The 21,166-nt window shown below is 46.2% G+C and overlaps 1 protein-coding gene and 1 long non-coding RNA gene across 4 annotated transcripts in view; one reads left to right on the forward strand and one right to left on the reverse strand.

The window, feature by feature from the left end:
* LOC119379438 (coiled-coil domain-containing protein 125) overlaps window positions 1-21,166 on the forward strand; it is a 258,527-nt gene that overhangs the window by 113,951 nt on the left and 123,410 nt on the right. The gene's annotated exons all lie outside the window — the stretch shown is intronic.
* Window positions 10,079-21,166, reverse strand: part of LOC125756919 (uncharacterized) — a 496,701-nt gene continuing 485,613 nt past the window's right edge. Inside the window, exon 2 of the long non-coding RNA XR_007414875.1 lies at window positions 10,079-10,276. This is a non-coding gene — a long non-coding RNA (uncharacterized LOC125756919). The remainder of the gene's footprint in view (window positions 10,277-21,166) is intronic.

Consider the following 21,166-nt stretch of genomic DNA (forward strand, 5'->3'; position numbering starts at 1 on the left):
ATTTCATTCTGTTTCCTTGTATAAGTTCCAGTTGCGAGCAAGCGCTGCTGGTGTGTTTCTGCCAATTCAGATCATTTTTCCGAATTACCATCATTTCATCACGAAACCGTCGCAAGTAGCCTTTGTCTATCGTGTTTCTCAGCTTTCAGGAAGTGACCACTTATTACTCGCTCGTTTATTGCCCACAGTTGCGGACAAAATTAGGGAGGCGGGTGCTTGTACATAAAAACGATGTTGATGTTGACATGCCGGGGTATTTACTTTGGTTAGAATTGCGATGCTCGATTGGCCCTCGGCGGAAATAAGATGAAGCGGATTAGAGAGTTTGTACTGCCGGTGATCGGGACTGCGATTTGTCTTAATCACTTCGTCTACCAAACCTGCTGTTTTTGCGAAATTCTTGTTGTCGTTCGCAGCAAAATTAGCAGTTCAAGAAACACTAGACAAGCGTAAGAACATCTTGTTTGCTTTGTCACTTCGACGAGACTCATGTATGCTGCATATTACTGCGGCACTGGTCGGACAGGGTTCTTCACCACGTAAAATTTTTTTTCTTAAGGAGTAAGGGAATGTTGCCCTACACACAAAGCGACAAATACTGTTTTTTAGGGGCGAATCACCTTCGGGTCTCGGCTTGTTGCCGCGTGAATCGTCATGACCCATTTGCTTGCCTGCATCGTCGTGTCCTGTCGATTTCCTTGAGCGCAAGAGAGGGCGCCACCGCCTCAGCGCTCGCCGTCTGGCGAGAGAGAGTGAACGGCGCGAGTTGACTATGGAAGCGCCCTTTCTGTGATGAACGCTGAACTAGCAGCTCGGGAGGAACGAGGACGCGCCCTCGGCCGCGTGAGAGAACGCCGACGCAGGCACCGTCTGCTAGCGAGTTTCATGAAAAAAAACCGACTGCTAGCGCTGCACAACCGTTCACCGGCCACCCCGTATATATAGGCACTGGATCTTTACCTGCAATGTAGAACCGCTGGGAAATTTTTCTGTGTGTAGTTGAAGAATAGAAATTCGCAGCGTGCACTAAACGCAGACTGCTGGTGTCTGTGTCTAACCTTTCTTCTGTATCTGATTGGGCCTTAGCAGTGATTTTGCTGCGGGAAACACCGGCGCATACTGCATGCTTCACCCCTCAAGTTTCACGTTAGTGGAGCTGGAACACCCTTCCCTACATGCTTCGCGCCTCCCCAATTTTTTTTTTTCGGTCCGGCTTTCATATCGCATATCGTCTACGATACACCCCTTGGTTTTACGCAACTTGTATCCTCACCACAAGGATCCCCCCGCGTCCTTATAATGCTGTGTTCGTTGGACGTTCGGGACTTACAGGGCTGGTGCGCAGCACAAATTTTATGTAAGGTGTCTGTTAGCCACAGCGAAGTGAGAGATTTCTCATCCGTGCGAATACCGCTACATCAGCTGCAGGGATCACTGTGTTCAGCCGAGCTACGAAGCTAATCAGTAGGCCAAGCACATCACATTACAATATAACAATAAAGGGGAGCGAAAAGAGCATAGGTGGCTTACGCAGGCATGTTAGTTCACTATTGGCGCGGGCCGTACATAACCGCTTACACATGTTTGTTCCCCAATCCGACCACGTTCTTCTGTCATTTGACTGCGTGGAGTACTGGGAATTCTAGATATTTTGCACTACTTGTCGATTTATAAACTGCAACGTAACACAAACGATGCAACTTAAAGAGTCCGCAGGCGCAAGCACTCAGCGTTTGGTGATGGGCGTCGCATACTTCTTCAGACAGCAGTTTCCTTTTTCTGTAGTTGTTAAAACAACCAAAAACGGCACAGTGGTTTCCAGTTGACCTCTTGCTGCCTGACATCGCAATAAACGACAAAAAAAATCAGCAGGTCTACCTGAAACAGGCAAAAATTGTTCGCCATTCACCCAAGCACCTACACGCACACCCCAAGCCAGAAAGGAGGAAAGCGCCTGTTGCCAGACCTATCGTCCGCGCCCGGTGAAAAGGTCGATACTATAGTACAGCAACGTGGTGGGAAAGGGAAGTGAGGGTGGGGAGAAGAGAAAGGATGAGGGCAGAGAGTAAAGCCTAGCAAAGAAAGCAAGAGAGACATAGAGAGATAGAGAAAGAGAGAGATAGAGAAAAAAGAGAGATAAAAAGAAAGAGGAACCGAGAAATAGAGAGAAAGAAAGAAAGGGAAGAAAGACAAAGGAAGATCGAGCGAGAAAGAGGACGAAATAGAGAAAGAAAGAAATAGAAGTAAACAAAGACAAGGCACGAAAAAGGCATAGAAAAAAAAACACAGAAGAGAGAAAAAGAAAGGAAGCGAAAAATAAAGAGCTCCGCGCTTCCTTAAGGCTTGCTATCACTAGTCCGAAGGTGCCTGATTCTTTTTACAGCGGATATCTTGAGGTTGGCCGTGTGTCGTAGATAAAACAATTATCAGCATTATGAAAGTTAAGGTTGACGACTAGGCGTGTTGGTAAAGCATGACTGTGGATTGTATAGCGCCACTAATCGACGGGGCAGAAGAAAGATGCACACACAACTTTCAGCAATGAATTCTCTTTTGTGGTGGAATAAACATAGAAACAGGAGCGAGCAAATGAAGACAAGCAAGATAGCACGAAGTGATCTCCCACCAAAGCCAGACTGCCGAGTCACAATCAGGCTTGCGTGCAATGAAGCCCATTTTACCGTGCGAATCCGCTCACTCCAAGGTAGTAAACAGAGCCATCGTGAAGCCTTATCAAAACACGTTGACAAAATCATGACATCGCACCATTGCTGACAGTTTCCAGGAGCAAAGGCTCATGGCAGCAGGCCTTGATTTCCGTGGCACAATCTTTAACAAGGGAATTCGGTACCAGGCCACAACTAACTGCGAGTGAGCGTTGCGGATTGAGCACACGTGAAAATGTAGTGGTGATGCCATGAATAGTGATTAGCGCGACTAGACAGGGACGAAGAAAGAAAACAGGCAAGGACACAGCGCTACTTTCAACTGATTTTTTTTTCGCTCAAACCGATAAATATATACCGAGCGAGCGGAAACAACAGAAACAACAAATGGACAATCAGTGGGTATATCGCTGAACCGATACACGTGTACAGGGCAATATCACGACATAGCACAAGTATCAACGCGACAAAGCAAGATATTGCAACTCTTTTTGAGAAGGCGTGAGGGAAGGCTGTCTAACGCACATTTCTTGTAATCTATTAATTTCATAGGCCTCAACAACGTCTCTAGTCATTTTACTATGTGCCTTATATAAGATGGAGGTGTTTTCAAGCAAGGGCATGCAGCCACAATTTCGGCAATGAATTACCAAATGACCTGAGATTGCTTTTGTGTCGTTATAGTGATGCTCTTTCAGTCTCTGGTTGATACAACTGCCGGTCTGACCAACGTACGTGCTTTTACACGAAAGCGGAATGGCGTAGACAACGTTGCGATTACAGGTTACAAAAGTGTTCGGTGATTAATAGGACATTCGTTTACCTTGTTACTCTCTGAATTTACCTGATGACATAACCTCTGCAGACAGTCAGGAGCAGAAAAGACTACGTCCACCCCCGACTTTCCCGCAATTCTTCTGAGATTGTGCGAAATGCAATGCACGTACGGCACAACGGCAACTTTCTTAGCTCTGACACCACGGCTGATGCCCTTTTATGAGCTTTTTAGCTTGTTGCTCAAGCCCTCTGCGACGGAGCTGAGCATACCTAATGGGTACCCAGACTCTTCTAAGCGCTTGGCTTGATCCAGGAAACTGGCTTCCACCTTGTGGTCACATGACTTCATAAGGGAATTATTGAAACAAGATTGTACTATTGAAGGTTTCACAAGTTTTGAATAAGCGGATGAAAATGGCAGGACGGGCTTGTTGCCTCTCGGCTCATAACTCCAGCAAACTATCTGTGGCGAAAAGTAGAGTCCTAAGTCTAAAAATCTGATGAAATTGCCCTAGGGCAGTTCATGCGTCAACACCAAAGAGGACAAAACTTCTGTGAATGAAGTTATAATCTTAGAGACCGCCAAGTCAAAACTACATGATTCATTGTTCAAAACAACTAAAAAATCATCCACGAATCTGAATACATGCACAACGTCAAGGTTATTTTTCAGGCGTTCATGAAGAACCTGGTCATGATTGGCTAGGTACAAGTCACTTAAGCAGGGAGCAATGCATGACTCAATACAGATACCATTTCTTTGTTTAACAACAGTGCCATCCCATGTCGCGTAAGAAGAGTTAACATAAAAACTAAGAAGCTCCAGAAACTGGTCGCATGTCAATCCGGAAGCGTTTTGAAATCGTACTGCTCCAAACTTGTCTATGCAATGAGCTACACATCTCATCAAGTCATTCTGAGGAATAGAATAGTATAGATCCTTTAGATCAATAGAGAAGGCAACAAGGTTCCTGTCTTGTTTGTCTTTAAAGAATTCAACCACTTGTTCGGAATTGCTTTCGAAAAAAGGATCGTCAACTGGCAAATGCTTTAAGTACTTCTTTAAAAACGTTGCTACATGTTTCTGCCAGCTTGTGTTTTCTGAGACTATCACACGGCAAGGACAATCAGGTTTGTGCGTTTTCGCAGAAAAAAACAAGTCAAGGTGAGCCTTAGTGCTCTTTTCGATGGATCGCGATATATGATCTAGTTTGAAGCTTTTGCATAACTTTTTCGCGTCGTTTTGCACTTTCTTAAGAGCTAAGTCTTTGTGCACTTGAAAAGTAGATGAAATGGCTTCATGAGCCTTTGAATTATATGTGGCCCTGTTCAACACAACAAAACCACCTTCTGTATCAGCGGGTACAAGTGTGAGCGAATGGTCCTTCAAGTACTTACAGTTCTAATCAAGGAGAACTTTCCTGTGAGGGGACGGGAACGCGTCAACACATCAACTCCCTCTGATACACACCTTTCGGACTCGGCGTCAGGTACTCGCTTGGACACTTGTCGGACCATTTCCAATAGTTCTGGAGCCGATTTCTTGGGTTCAACTGCGAACTTTGGCCCGAGCTCGAGTACCTTCTGAATGCTGTCCGGTAGTGTCAAGCCGCCGATGATGTTCACCTGGCTCTTTGATGCAGGAGTCTTCTTCCGAAGTCCTTGCCTCAGACCTGGTAGAACGTGCTTCCAGAAGAATTTTGTCGTGCGGTTGATAATCCGTGAAAACTGTTGCCAAGAGTGCTCACATCCTGCAGTTTTTTGGGAGGAGCCGCAAGTTTTCTCTGTACAGTCGCACTTGTCGCTGTCATTCCGAGCGCAAAAGTTTGCAGATCCGGATACCGTGGCTAGCTGAGGGTTGGCAGCACCCGAATAAAGCAAGAAATACGGGTGGCAGTATTTTGTGTCGGATGCAGAAACCGAGCATGCAAGCTCTGCAAGCCGCCGATGCAATCAACGGGACGATGCGGCTCGGTTCAACGAAGTACCACAGAGGAATGCCCCATATACTAGAAATGAACTTGGCTAATAACTTGGTCATGCGCTACGTTCACTCAATTGCGCTTCGCGTAAAGAAAACCGGAAAAAGAAAGGCTGATCCCTCCGTCATAGGAATCGGTATAACACGAAAGTGAAACGTGCCTTCACAGAAGTAGTGCTTATTGTGCAGTGATATATGAGAGCTTGTACAATGTCTATTCGCGTTTGGCAGCTATAGCACCGTTTGACGTGGATGCACCCATGTTGACGCGCCTAGGAGCATGTCCCCATCGCGACGACTAACGACCATGATCATGATTAAACAGCTGTGGTAGCTGAAGTTATGAACATATATTTGGACACAGCTAATCGTGAATCCCGCGCAAAGATGACATCAGCAAGCTGGTACCCGATATGCATTTCCCCAAAACGTCGTCAATTATGGAGAGAAACGGCACGGTGTGCGCTTTCAGTAATGGGTAACCGACGCTCATGCATACACTACCACACTGCGCTTCAGCAACACGGGAGAGAGAGGTTCGTAGCTTGAGCTGCAAACGCGTGCGTCCCGCTGGCCTCTGACACGCTCCACCAAGGCACGACATTCGCCCGTCGAAATGGTGTCCTTTCTGCAACGCGTATTGCAGCAGTCTTGTTAGTCGGCGCTCTCGCAATCGAAGCAGTCAGCGGCGAAGAAATCACGTTGGTGCATGTGGAAGCGGCACTACTCCGATGAGCCGGCGCACGCTAACACGAAGCGAAAGGCAAAGAACGTAACTGCGTCTAGGATGCCTCGGCGATGCCAGTGCGGCCAGTGTCCCTCTCGGGTTTTGAGATGTTTGAACCATTACCTCCGATATCGCGCGCAATCTCGGAGTAAACGCTATTAACAAGTGTCGATCGTGACGCATTACATCTTTTCACCTCTCACAGACGGCGGCACCGCCCCGCCCTGCCTACCTACACCGCCAACAGAGAGTACCTTGCGAGATAAAATATCTGAAAGATAATAAGGCGCGTTCGTGAAGTGTCCAGCTTCTGCCAAGGTAGCTTAGTTGGTTTAGGGTCGGGCGCTTACCGTCGCGTCCGCAATGTCGTGGGTTCGATTCCCAGCGGCAGATCTTTAGCTTGGTTTTTTTCTTTCTCACCCGTTGGCGTCCATTTTATCAACGCCATATCCGCAACGGATGTACTTGGTGGACCCCGGCATAAAACACTTTCTTGTTAAGAGATCTGATGTAAGAGTGGTATTTTCCGCACCGTAAAAATTGGCGAGCGTGTGTGGGTTCGTTAACCCGGGTGCCAAGCAGAAACGTGGCTGCGAAAAGCAACACAAGAAATAGTTTGTTGAAGAAGTGGTTTACTCGCTTCCACTTTCGTGCGGCAGAAAGTATGTAGGACTGATTGTCTGCGCGTGACAGGTTAAAGGAGCACAGTGTGAGACGAGCCATCGCTGGACATCCATTGTAGAGATTGCGGTTGCCAAGGAATCTTTGACAACTGCTGCATTGTAAGAAAAAAAGGGCCAATAACTAACGCGCGAGAGAATTGAAGCAGCTGTAATTGCGCGCCTGGACGACTTGTGCATAATCATGGCCTCAGTCGTAAAAAAGAAATATATTTCCTCGCGTCGTATTTACAAAAAGTGTGCATCATTCTCCATCCGTTCGGTTCAGCTAAGTAAAATGATTTTGATTCGGCGGTTTGGCGTTGGTAGAAGATCACTTGGTGCAATCTTGCTTCCTTTTCTTGCTTGTCTTCACTCGCTCGCTCCTTCCTCGCTCATGTTTCTGTATTTATTCCGCCAGAAAAGGGAATAAAATTCATTGTTGAAAGTTGTTGTGTGTCCCATCGATTAGTTGCGCTCAGGGCTGGCCAAAGATACTTTGAAATTGTATCGCGATACGATACAAGATACTCAGGCAAGAAGTATTGGAGATACAGATACAAGCTACTGCCGCAATAATTGTATCCGATACGATACTTGGCAATTGTATCTTAAGAGACTTCGATACATTCTCAAATTTGTTGTTATAGATCCATACAATGTAGCAGCAAACGCCTATACACGAAGATGTCTCCTTGAAAATTTTTGAACTGTGACCTATTTAGTTTCACTTGCATGAAATGTCTGTTAGTATCTCAAAAGTTTTGCCCTTGTTGCTCAAAGTACATTAGTTTCGTTCCAAAACAACTTATTGGAGCTTGTTTTAGCTTCTTCACAGGACAACTGTTCGTACACTTCGCTGACAGCGCTTCTTGCTTGTCATTTTTGTATTTGATGGGAGTCGCTGCTCAGCTTGCCGACCAGCAGTGGGTTGCCATAATCCCAATAACGTCAATAGGAAGGTTTCGCACGACGGCGCAAATACCGGTGGGGACTTTTCCCTTGTCCGTAAAAGACAGTTTGCACAATGCCGTATATCCGGACAGGTGTACGGCAGCAACAACGCTAACAGAGACTTTTTTTCTTTCGGGGGGGGGGGGGGGGTAGTGACACGGGAAACGCATGTTGTGTACGGGGCTTGCGACCGTTCGCTACTGGCCCGGCCGGCACGCAGGACCGTCTCCGTTCCATTTGTTTTTATTTTCTAAATAAGTATGTTGGTGAGCTACACAGACATGACTGGTCTCAAGCATTTCTTTCGTGAGGAACATGCGGTCACCATGTGCTGAAACATAGCCGTGGATCAAAAACTCTATATTTCAATCCGCGTCCAGATTTCACTCGTTATGTACATCCGTATCGTTATTTCTGGAATCTGGACTCCAAATCCCCTTCAGAAATGACCTATATATGAGATATGTGAAAGGCTTCCTTTCAAATGGCAACGTCATTTTGTTCAAACTCTCTCCGACCCCACCATCTTCACTGTCCCGGCCCTTGGAGCTAAATTTCGCGACTGCGGCCCGCCGGCTATAAGCTGAGTTTGAGACCCCTGTTGTATACGTAAATGACGTAAAACTGCAATGATTTTCCATGCTCTACTTAGTTGCTGGCGTAAGGGATTCTTTGTTGATATACTCACTATAACGTGAAATCTTTTAGCAATTTTTCTTGAACGGGAGAACATGTACAACACAGAAATGTCTCAAACGTATCGTATAGCTGCACAAAGCATCGCAGGACAACGCCACTATTCGCGCTATTGCCGCTTATAGCTCCCATTACGTAGCGATTAGTAATAAGAAAAATATGTAAGGCCTAAAACAGGAAAACAAATATAAGTAAAATAGAGAGGTGGTTGTGTATCAAACATTCACATTGAATGAGCACAGAAACACGATACAGACGGCGCCCTGAAGTGCTATGATCATGAAGTATCGTCAGCTTACCTGTTGAGACCAGGCCCGCAGCCAGGAATTTTTGTTTTTTTTTGGGGGGGGGGGGGGCTTGCTGAAAACCTTGACTATTTGAGAAAAACAGATATTTTCATTATTTATTTTCGGTAAAACCACCTACTTCACCAATATTTCGGGGGGAGGAGGGGCCCGGGCCCCCTGCCCCCCCCCCCTGGCTATGGGCCTGTTTGAGACAATAGAAAATTCAGCGCCTATGGAAAGTTGCCTGAAACGGCTCGTTGGGACGCTCATGCGTAAAACGGAGCATTCAGTAAAACAACGTTTCTTGAATTCCCTTCCTAACATCTTTAAGATGGCTCCCATTGATTTTCATTATTATAATGCAAATTCAATATTGCTGTCTTCTTAAGCGGTAAGCTGAATATTTTGTACTGTATACTCAAGGGACGCCGACATAATAATATATTTGTTTTCAACATCGCCTTGGCAACGTGTAAATGTGTGAACAGTAGTAGAAATAAAGCAGACAGTTAGAAGAATAAAGCAGCAATCTTTTTTGGGAAACGCGTTACAAACGACATACTGCAGTGACCAGACCGGAAAAACAGCTCAGAGACCTAGGTAATGTATGTGATGCAAAATGACAGCTAAGAAAGCACTTGTGCTAATAATCAAATTATGATTTCATAAATTCTTTGAATAAATGTAGATGGAAGTGAAAAATACGGTACGCCAAGATATTTGCTGTTAGGTAAAAGTTTGCTCTATTAGATCTAGCATCAGTACCTGTGGTGCTAAAGTTGTTATAATTTTATTTGCATATAAGTTAATTCATTGCATGCTAGTCAAACTTACAACCACGAAATCCTTCAAATCGCTTATATGTAAAATCCACGCGACGCAAAACAACTCCATTGTTGCACGCATCACATTTCGTTACGGAGCAAGACGCAAGAGAATCTTCAATGACGGCACTGTAACAACATCAGAATTCGCGCGATAGACGCCGCACGCAGTGGAGAGACAGTGGCTAAGAGCAAGTGTAGCGGCATTGGCGCAACTAAAAAGAAAAGAAATCGAGAAAACAAAAGGTGCGTGGGCTGGGCGTAGACGTCCGCGTGCTTCTCTTCCTGATCTTCTACCCTCGCTGGACGACTCTGGCGTAAAAATAAAATAACCTCACTGCCCTTAGACTTATTAAGATCGCTTAGTGGCACCAGTACCAGCTTGAGAAGCGCAGTTTGGCCAGCGATTATTGTTTCGCACGGCTGTATTACGATAGAAGTGTCTTGTATCTTAAGATACACGATACATTATCGAATGTATCAGAAATACAGATACAGATACTCGTCTTTAATAATAATAATAATATCTGGGGTTTAACGTCCCAAAACCACGATATGATTATGAGAGACGCCGTAGTGGAGGGCTCCGGAAATTTCGACCACCTGGGGTTCTTTAACGTGCACCTAAATCTAAGTACACGGGCCTCAAACATTTTCACCTCCATCGAAAATGCAGCCGCCGCGGCCGGGATTCGATCCCGCGACCTTCGGGTCAGCAGTCGAGCACCACAACCACTAGACCACCATGGCGGGGCGTATACTCGTCATTCGAGAGGTATCGCGATACAGATACAACTTACCCATAATGTATCTAAGATAGTATCTAAGATACATGCATCTTCGGTACTGCCCAGCACTGGTTGCGCTATACAATCTACAGACATGGAGAGGGAAGAAGATGAGAGAGAAAAGAAAGAGCCCACCATCTCTGCTGTGACCCAGCCTTGCGCGACTCAGCGCAAGCTGCGCAAATTCCGTTCTTTTTTTTCTTGCTACCTGCAAGCGAGGTAAAAATTTAGACTCACGCTGACCAAGCTTTTGAATGAAGAAATGGTAGTAACACTATTGGAAAAAGACAAATGGTGGACATGATGGGAACCACCATCCACCATTATAGTGGATTAATCTAGTGGGCGGATAGTGGACTGTGGTGGATGGTGGACATGGTGGGTGGATACTGGATGGTGGAGGATGGTGGACATTGTGGGTGGATAGCGGACGGTGTACAAGGTGGTTGGATAGTGGACAGTAGTTTAGGTGGGGAGATGGTGGACGGTAGTCTAGGTGGGTAGAAAGTCTGCTGTGTACAAGGTATGTGGCATGTACAGGGATGGCAGGCATATTTCTCAATGAACTATTTACACAAGGCACACAGGTTAACCACAGAAAACCAGTTGTTAATTTCAAACCACGATATGATTATGAGAGACGCCGTAGTGGAGGGCTCCGGAAATTTCGACCACCTGGGGTTCTTTAACGTGCACCTAAGTCTAAGTACACAGGCTCAAACATTTTCGCCTCCATCGAAAATGCAGCCGCCGCGGCCGGGATTCGATCCCGCAACCTTCGGGTCCGCAGTCGAGCGCCATAAGCACTAGACCACCGTGGCTGGGAAAACAAATTGTTAAGTCTCAGCTTTCGTTCCAAATGTGTTATCAGTCAAAACACGCACCATAATACCATGCTTGCACTAAGCAACCGACTGGCTCAGTGAATAGGTTTATTCACTTTTCTACATTTCTTGGTGTTGTGCTTACTCCTTTGCCTCGAGGAGCAGCTTCTGCATAAAACCCTTGTAGAATACCCTCACCACTACATCATGGCAGTTCCTCAGTGGCTCTAATTGAAGCGGCTACAAAGAGATGCATTTCTCCAAGGAACCTGAAAAATATTTAAAAAGCATCGATAATTAAAAAATATAAATCATTTAATTAGTAATCAACATATTAATGCGTCTTACACTGCTCCTTTTGCACAATGAAATACATACTATAGTGAGTCCTCGCTGCAGGTATGGCATGTTGTCGGGCTAGTTGGTTCGTAGATACAGCAGACAAGTTTAAACTGGGCGAAGACGATACGCTTCTGGTGTGTGTTTTTATGTTCTAACGCGTCGTCTTCGCGCCGTTTAAACGTGTCTGCTGAACTTACAACTAAGTGACTCTTTTATTAATAAAGTAAAATTTCACTACAAATCACTACAGCTGGTGAGGTATTACCGGCTGTTATATTACTATTTTTTTTTCGCGAGCTGCCGTCAACGGAATAATGCCGGCATTCTGTGCGGGGACAATTACTTGCCTTCGCAACAGGCCAGCATCGTTCCCTTGATGGTAGCTCTTGAAAGAAATCTTATTAAAACCACAAGCGGGTTAGTTCCCCTAGCAACCTTCCCCTAGCAAAATGAACGCGCGATTCGCTAGCCCTGGCTGAGCTAGAGAAAAATAAACAACGAAACCATAGCCTAAACTTTCAAACGTTGCAGCGGCAAATGAAATCCACATTGGACGATGCCGGCAGCCAGCCAATGGGACACACACAGCCGGCCAGTTGCCGCTCTCTCTGCACTGCCGAACCCCCACCCCATTCCGCCTTCACCAGGAGCCCACATACAACATTATATCACCCTTCAGAGGCGGGTTCTGAACAAATTCCCGTTATTTCCGACGTAAAAACCTATGAGTGCACAAGGGTGCTAGCATAATCAGTGTTGATAATTGCATCGCCAAATAACACAAAATAAATGCTAACCAAACATCGGCAAATGCAACTTGTCGCGCCTCCCCGATTCCCAGTCAAGCACAACGCGGAGGTTGTAGCAATAATTTTTTTATATTTGTTATTACAAGTGCAGTGACGATTGCTAAATACCTGTGTAAGACGTGCGCCTTTCTGGCGAAAATTTTATCTATGCTTTCAGTTTTACGGCGGGTAGTGCGTCCGTCTCACATATCCAAGCACATTATAAAAGTAGCGATTAAGCCGTTCACAAACGTCCCCGCGGGAGCAGCTTCAACACAACTGCAAAGACATTCAGCACCGCAGATTCAATATCCTTCGGCAATACGCATACAGCAATAATAATGCATAACGTGCACAGAGTAGCACTCACAGCACTTTCTCAAGAGAACATGCTGGCAGCGTAGACGTTGCGATGTCCGGCGGTCTTCAGGTGATGTGTCGAGTCGGCGTTGGCTGAACACCCCGTCTGCGGGCAGCCGCCGGTCTAAAGCCAGTGTGGTGAGTTCCCGATGTGCACGAACTGTCACGTCGATTCTCCATGCCACAGCGCGCTTTGCGAGAAACTATTCCGGCGCTGTTGAGGGAGGGGGGGGGGGGGAGTGATTTGTTAATACCGTAATAAAAAAACAGGAAGATAAGAAAATTTTAGAGCCCCGCAACTGTCTATCTCTGGGATGACACCTCAGCAGTAGCTCTCAGAGGGAAGGAATACGGAGGGGTTAAAAGAATAATAGGAAAGAGTAGGGGGAATCCGGTCAGCAGAGTTCAGGAAAGGGGCAACGATCGGCTAGAGGCGGAGAAAACTCGGCATCGCGGACGATGCAACCGCTGCGCATGAATTCCTCGGAGTGAATCGGGCGCTGTTCATCGATGATGACCACCAACAACGGAATGGGAAGCTGGCGCCTGCTGCTCACTTAGTCTGCCGCGTACCGCGCATCATATTGATTCAAGAAGTTTCGCCTAAGTCAATGACCGCAACATAAAACAAAACAAGGGCACGCACAAAAATCAACCGCATCAGCACGAAAACAATCACCACTCTATGACCACGTTGTATGCAGCGCGCCGCCTTGTCAGGAAAGCAAAATGTGGGAGGACGACCGCGGCGACGCCAGTGGCCACGGCCTGAGCGCCTAAAGAAATTTGACTTCCGACGCTGTCGGACGTGACGTCATTGCCGCCATTGAAACAGCGCCAATGCGAACGCGGCCTCAGAGACAGCAGTAGGCATATCTCGGAGGCGAGGTTGTGAGACGCTACTAGCGCAGCCGCATACTCGCACCGAGGAGGAGGGAGCTGGGAAACAGCTGCTCGGCTCAAATAATATTAATTGCTGGAGTTTTACGACGTCCCAAAAGCACGATATGATTTTGAGAGACGCCGCACTGGGGGGCTCCGGAAATTTCGACCACCAGAGGCTCTTTACGCTCGCCAAATTCAAAGTATACGGCTGTGCATTGCACTTTGCCCCCGTTGAAGTGCGGTTCTGGGCTGAAGCCGCAAATTGTTTTTGCATTGTCAATCTGTTTACGCGAGGTGATTCGGTTGCATCATGCATTTCACGGACCTTTTTCTCAACCTTTACATCCGTAGCGCATATGATATGTTTACTTTCAGTCTTGTCATAAATGTGAGCGAGCCGCAATTTCAGCGCGGACCTTAAAGCGCAACACGCGCGGTCTCGGGTCCAGGGTTAACAAAAATTAACTGCTAGACAGTGATCGCTAATTCTGCGTTTTCTTCGTGCTCGAATGAACATTCTCAGCCGGGAAAATCGTATTAAAATTTACTAATAATTTAGCAATACACTCTTGAGCATTTTTCCGCGATCAATACTATAGGTGGACTGCAAACAAACGTAGCATTGAAAAGGAAACTCAAAGGGCTCGACCACTGACTACAAAAATAGTGATTTATTTCCTGTCAGTCAACAAGTAATAAAGAAAAGGTGCTCACAAAGGGTGTTTACGATAAGTACAACACAAATTCGATCCTGTCTATTGCGTTTTACATTCCTCCATTTGGCATTACTAACTCGGCCAAAATGCTATCCATGTGCACTACAATGATCTTTCACATTATACTCATCATAGTTGCCACTGCTTTCGAGCATAATGACGGTGTTTGGCGCACCTTCTCCAGCATGGTACACCATCATTTTCTTCACCCACCATTTCCTCGCTGCTTTCCAGCGTTCTTGCGATAGTGCGCGCAGTCTCCTAACATTACCCACTATTTTGCGGCTACTCTCCACCATCGTCCACCATCCTCTCCACCTCTACCAGCTAACGTACACCATACCACCCACCACTGTTCACTATAAACACCATGATTTCCAGCATACCCAGCAATATTTCCACTATATACACCATTTTTTCCACTATCCACCATGGTAGTTTTTTTTTCAATAGGGAATTTTCTACGGGGAGAAATATATGACGAAGGACAAAGATAAAAATTCTTCCATAGCATAGCCTTGAATATTATAATGTAGGAAGGGGGTGGCAAAGGGAACTGAGCGCGAGGAGGAAGGGAGAGTGTAAAGCATTGCAGAGGAAGAATGGGAGAGAAAGAAATGCAAAAAGACAGACAGAGAGAGCATCAACGAAAGAGAAGAAAAGATAGAAAGCGGAAGCAAGCATCGCGTCATCTAGCGACCAGACACCGCACCACCCCGCCAAGCCGTGCATGCGAAGTAGCTAAGCAACGCCCACCCACGGAGACATCGCGCGAAACCTCCGCTCTATAATCCATAACCTGGCTGCCTACTCCCGAGGAGGAAGCCGTGCATCTCAAAGGTAGACGTGTAAGTCAGCGGGAAGTACGAGCGGAGACGGGCTCGTGCTGCGCTGTGCCAAGCTTTTCTCGACTTAGTGCACACTGCCCACAATTTTTCGCTGCTGCCAAGAATCTTCGTCCCATAAAAATTTACACTTTTGCTGCAAGAGCGAAGCAATAAATACGATAGCAACAAATTGGAATGTCACACGAAGAACGGCAGCAGTTCGAAACTTGCTGCGCGCTGCTCAAGCACAAAGGAAGCATGAAAAGAATACACACAGGCCGAGTGCGAACTAAAAAAAATGTCACAGCTCGAGACTTGCAGCGCGCTGCTCAAAGTCAAAACGCATGAAAGAAAAGAAAAGGTATACGCAGGACGAACGCGATCTAACACAAATGTCGCAGTTGTTACATCAGCTAGCGTCTACTTTGGCTCTTCTAGTTAGCAGCTCACTCCTTTTGCAAACGCGGCCGCTGCAGCGAGCGAAGTGAGCTTCGTGCGGCCTATAGCTTCAGCGCAAGCTGCGGTGAAAGCACAAGGCGTACAAACCTTCCCCCTCGAGAGATAAGCACGCGACCACGCCCTGTAGGCATCTGATGTGGGGGGGGGGGGCGACGTCTGTGGGCCAATGTAACATCGTGTATATATTGTGGAGATATGTTTGCGAGAAGCTTACCCTATGACTTTCAAGGCGGTGATGCGGGCTAGTTGGTTTGAATCACTTGTAATCATATTCGTAGCGCAAAAAACGAGACGCAGACACAAGTAAGGAACACATACACAGGACGGGCGCTAGACATCAACTGCTTTATTACTGCAAGACCACATAAAAAAAGCCAAAAACCGTCGGACATGAGCGCATGCGCACCATCACACTCCGAGGTGCTCTCTTACACCTGCATGCCCCCGTGTTACCACCTTACATGCACAAGGTTTCCTTTCAGATAGTCAAGCTCTTTACGGGACAAAGCTACCGACGCCACACTGACACATTTTCCTTCATTCTCGCTTATAGCAAACGCTTCTATAATTTCTCGAGCTGCCTGATCTTTGCCTTTCTTAAGCACACGTGTAGTGGCAAATTCTGGAGCACAACCATACCGGCGGCAATGGTCCGCCAGATGTACCCCCCTGCCTCGCATCAACTGCCGCACGGTGCTCTCGCAATGCGTCATTAAGACAGCGCCCGCTCTGCCCTATGTGGCACCTGCCACAAGTAAGAAGTACCTTGTACACGACACCCATCTCGCAAGGTACGAACGGTGTCTCGTGCTTTTTGGTGCACGCACGTTTTTCTTTGCGACCGTTCACCACAGGGCACATACCGGCCGGCTTCTCTGGAGCAGAGAAAAGCACCGACACACCGCAGTTTGCTGCCACCTTTTTTAGCCGGTGGGAGAAGCGGTGAATGTATGGCAAGGCTACAGGCCACGCACTTGGCTTGCCAGAGGACTTGGATCGAGCCCCCCCTTCAGTCTTCGCCTCCTTTAGAAGGACGTCTGCCACAGAACTCATGAGTTTCTTGGAAAAACCCGCGCTCCTGAGGCGTCCTACTTCGCGCTGCAAACTTTGTCCAACAAGGTGTTCACATGCCTTTGCGAGGGTCGCCCTAAGGCAGCTGACAGCGATTCCCCGTTTTATTGGTTTTGAATGGGCCGAATCATACCTGAGCATTTCCTTTTTTGAACGTGGTTTGCAGCTCCAGCACACGTACTTCTCAGGCATCTCAAAACACAGATCGAGGAATTGGATACTCCCCCCTTCCTGCAATTCATGCGTAAACTTGAGGCCTTTTGCACAGGCACTAAACACATTTAGAATACTGTGGACATGTTTTTCTCGTGCATCAGGCTCTACCCCCCTTATCACCACCAGGTAATCGTCAACATATATAAAAATTACTGCTATGGGAGCCTGGTCAATGTGCGCTGCAATGCGTCTGTCACAATCAGCTAAAACAATGTTTTAAAATCGGAGCTATGCTCGACCCAATACACACACCCACCCTCTGTATAAAAACCTGGTCATTAAAAGAGACATATGTATTCGCAAGATAAAGGATAGTAATTCTAAAAACTCTCAGTCGATATCCCGGAGGAGCTGTGAAAGCTCGAAGGGTCTGACTCCTCGATGGCATCTCTTACAACCCTGAGAATTTCTGGCTGAGGAATAGAATAAAAAAGATCCTCAGCATCGACGGAAAAAGCAAAGACTTCCTCCGAAGGACTTCCTAATTTCCGGGAAAATTCGATCACTTCGTCAGAATTCTTTACTGAAAAGGGATCTGTGACCTTCAGACCTGACAGATTTCGCTGGAGGAACTTCGAAACCTCAACCTGCCACGTGCCCTTCTCTGTGACAATTGCGCGAAAGGGAACATCATCTTTATGAGTTTTAGCCGTGAAAAAAATCTCAAGCGACCCTTTCTTAGCCGCAAGTACACTCTTTCGTAGGCGACACAAATGTAACTTTTCGCATAGTGCTAGTGCATGTCTTTTTGCTTTCGCTGGAACAACATTTGCGGCTTTGAAGTTCTTTGTGATCGCTTCTTTTGCTTTTTTACCGTACATTGACATAGATTTAACAACGAACGCTCCCTCTTTATCGCTCGTCAACAGGGCAAGATTATTTTCTCGCAAATAACACACTTACGCACCGGAAGCCGCTTTCTGTTCTTGCCTTCAAGCCTAGAAATCAGACAGTCCACACCCTCAGCTATACACCTGCCCTTATCTTGCTCATTTGCACTAACGGCTGCCTTCCTGACTAGCGACAACCATTCTACTGGGGCTTCTTTTGGCTCACTCGCGAATTTCGGACCATGTTTGAGTACAGATTCCAGATCCTGGGGAAGTGGCTCTACATCAAGGTATTCTACTTTTCCCGTGGTTGTCTTTCCTTTCTGGCGTGACATTTTCCACGCACATAACACCGGCCGACACGCATTCCAGAGAAGTTCAAACCCATAGGCAGCTTCGCCTATGGGTTTCGCCTATAAGTATCAAACCGGAGCTTTTAGAGGCTCCGGTTTCAAATACGTAAAATCTTGCAGTGTGGCAGCGGATAAGTCAAGGTCATGATGGTTTCGACTACCTCTTCAATTTCCTAGGTTTTTTTTTTTCGGGACAGTAGTGCATAGACATTCACTCCATTTAATCAAAACAGCAGAAGTAGGTGTGCTGAAACAAATTTGCAACGTTTCTGTGCTATATGAAAAAGAAAACACTACCACATCCATTCTATCCAATCTCACTTATGACGACAACGTAAATATGCATGATGAAGCTGTGCTGCAAGAAGTGCTCCTTGCATTTAGAATTTGCTTATTAGCTGTGAATATTGTGAAGGAGCCCAACGAACATACGTGCAAAGGCTAATGCAATTCTTGTAATGATTGTAAAGCTTTGGCGCATCTTTTTGTGAAACTATTATATAAACACAGTTAATTAAGGCAAAGCATCTCTGAGCATAGTTTGTTAAGTGTCTCCCAAGGTACAACTAAACATCGGAAAAATTGTTAATTCCTCTCACTACCGTGACGTTCATTTTGTAATGTAATTAATAATTTCTGACGATTCGCATACAAACAGTGATACGACTATGAGTAATACAGTAGTGGGCAACTTTAGATTGATTCTGACTGCCTCTGATTAAAACAAACGCAACTGTAGCCTTGAAGACAAGACTTGCGTGTTGAAACATTTGCTGCAGCGATACCTCGTGTTCACAAATTTTTCATCTTTTCCAACCTCCATCTTCCCTGAACTTCAGGCGCAAACCTAAGCACACAAGTGTCCTTGCATTTCGCCCTCATCGAAATGTGGCCACCATGGCTGGGAATAAAAGCTCCGTCGTTGAACTCAGCAGTGCCACGTAATGCAACTAATGCATGGAGCTAGTGTGCACTTTCAGCGTCACTGTAGTGTAGATTGCATAACACAGTAGACATCTAATGCCCGTGGGTGATCGTCAGCACCCCTCAATGAGATGCCGGGTAAACGATTCACAAATACAGCATTGCAAGCGTGAGGTTCGAGATGACCTGATGTTTCAACGCACTTGCATAGTGGAGATTTGCGCGCAGCCATCCTGTCGTTGCATGGCAGTCCTGGAAAACAAGTAATGACATCAGCAGATATTGATGAGCATAATGAGTGAATATGAAATTTTGCAAAATAAACGTATAAACATAGTGAACGAGCAAAAAGGAGTTTGTTATACATATACAGGTAAACGTACGTACATTATAACCCATGTTGTATCACTGGGGGTAGCTTCTTTACAAGGCGTGTCATGTAGCGGGTGCCTTGAACATTGCAAACAGCTGTTTCCTTGTCACTTAGGCCAGGAAGCTGTGGCCTAAAAAAGAATATTTTTTATTAAAGAGACGGTTTCTTTATCACACTAAACGAAACTACACTCATAATTATGTGAAACTTTTGTTGTAGTAAATGTGTAGTAAAAATAACCTAAACTGACAACTTGAAGAAATGAGACCTCTAAACTTACTTCTCAAATGAGACTGCGGCAAACTATAACTCGTATGTTTTTCGCACTGATAGACGGGCTAGTTACGAAGATACACGTGAAGCGTTCTTAATGTACTTGCCCCCTTTTATCGCAGCAGCCTGGTCTGTCTTACCAAGCACAATGCAGTTCCACAATGCAGTTCCACAATGCAGTTCTATTGACTCAGCCACTCGCTGCCACGTGACGTCGCATCGCAAAGGATTCATGTTTTCTCGGTGACCATCACGCGTTGGAAAATTTAATATTGCTATGCGTCACCTCCGTCTGACATCCACACAGTCAATGGTGAAAAATAGAAGCAATGGGTTTTTACTCACCGGTCCGTAAATCCTCGGGCTTGAAACAAGGGCTCATCCGGTGAAAGCTTCAACGGTGCCTTCATTCCCCCGAAGTCAGCTAAATACGCTTCGCGAAAGCATTTTAACGAGTAAAACAAACAGAACGAAAGCTAGTGTGTCGGCCGGCAGTGGCTCGAAATATTCACAGTGAAACGAAACAGCGCTAAACCCATCCGAATGCACCGCGAACCGTTGCGCTGCCTGTGCCGCCGCATATCTTGAAATCAAGAGATTAATGTCAAGAGGCTGCTGACAACTGTGTGTCAGCAGGAGCGATAAGGACTACAAAAAATGGGTGACGCGGTACTTGGCAAAGTAAGGCCACTTGGTATAAACAGCAATTTGTTTTATTGAGGCAGCATTATTCAAAGTAGTCTTCGGTTAATTGAAGAATATTTAGATTTTTAATTTGACCCCGACGAGGGCGCCCCTACATGAAAGTGCAATAGCGCGAATGGCGGCCACTATGATGGCTGCCATTCCTTCCTCCATGATGACTGCCATGTGATCCTAACGCAGAGGTTAGTAGATCCACTCCCGGTGTTTGCAGCTGGAACTCGCCGCGGTTGATTATTTCGGCCTCCGCGGCGATCGCTAGAACTTCACACTTTCCGGGGCCTGATCTAACGCGGCGAGCCAGCCCCAGACAGACAGGGCGGTGCCAGAATTTTTTTTTACTGGGGGAGCACCCACGACAAGTGAGTTCCTTCAGGGGGGCAGGGAGGCTGGGAACATATGCATTGTGCATGACTATGCTTGCTCTTGGTGGGGCAAGGGGGGGCTGACGGACCAGGTAAAGAGGCCCGGCGGCGTAGTCATGTCGCCGATTAAGGGCGGTTCCCGGCGCTGGATCCGCGCGGGGCCAGCACACGCTCCAGCTGGGGAAGGAGGCACCAAAGGGGAGGGCGCGCTCGATGTGTATATATATATATATATATATATATATATATATATATATATATATATATATATATATATATATTCAGATACCTACAGCGCCCAATGGGCATTACTGTAGGGGCGAAACAAAAATAAAGGAATACATACAGGTAGTATATTACATCATCAAGAGCAACAACATCAATATCAATAATTCGGTTAAGATAACAGATAACATGACATATCTACACGCTCAACAAAGCATAATACTCCAAAGTTTAATAAAAAGGCGGATGCCATAAACAGGAAATTACTATAAAG

The sequence above is a fragment of the Rhipicephalus sanguineus genome, chromosome 1 (assembly GCF_013339695.2).
Source record: "Rhipicephalus sanguineus isolate Rsan-2018 chromosome 1, BIME_Rsan_1.4, whole genome shotgun sequence".
In the NCBI taxonomy this organism is placed as follows: Eukaryota; Metazoa; Arthropoda; class Arachnida; order Ixodida; family Ixodidae; genus Rhipicephalus; species Rhipicephalus sanguineus.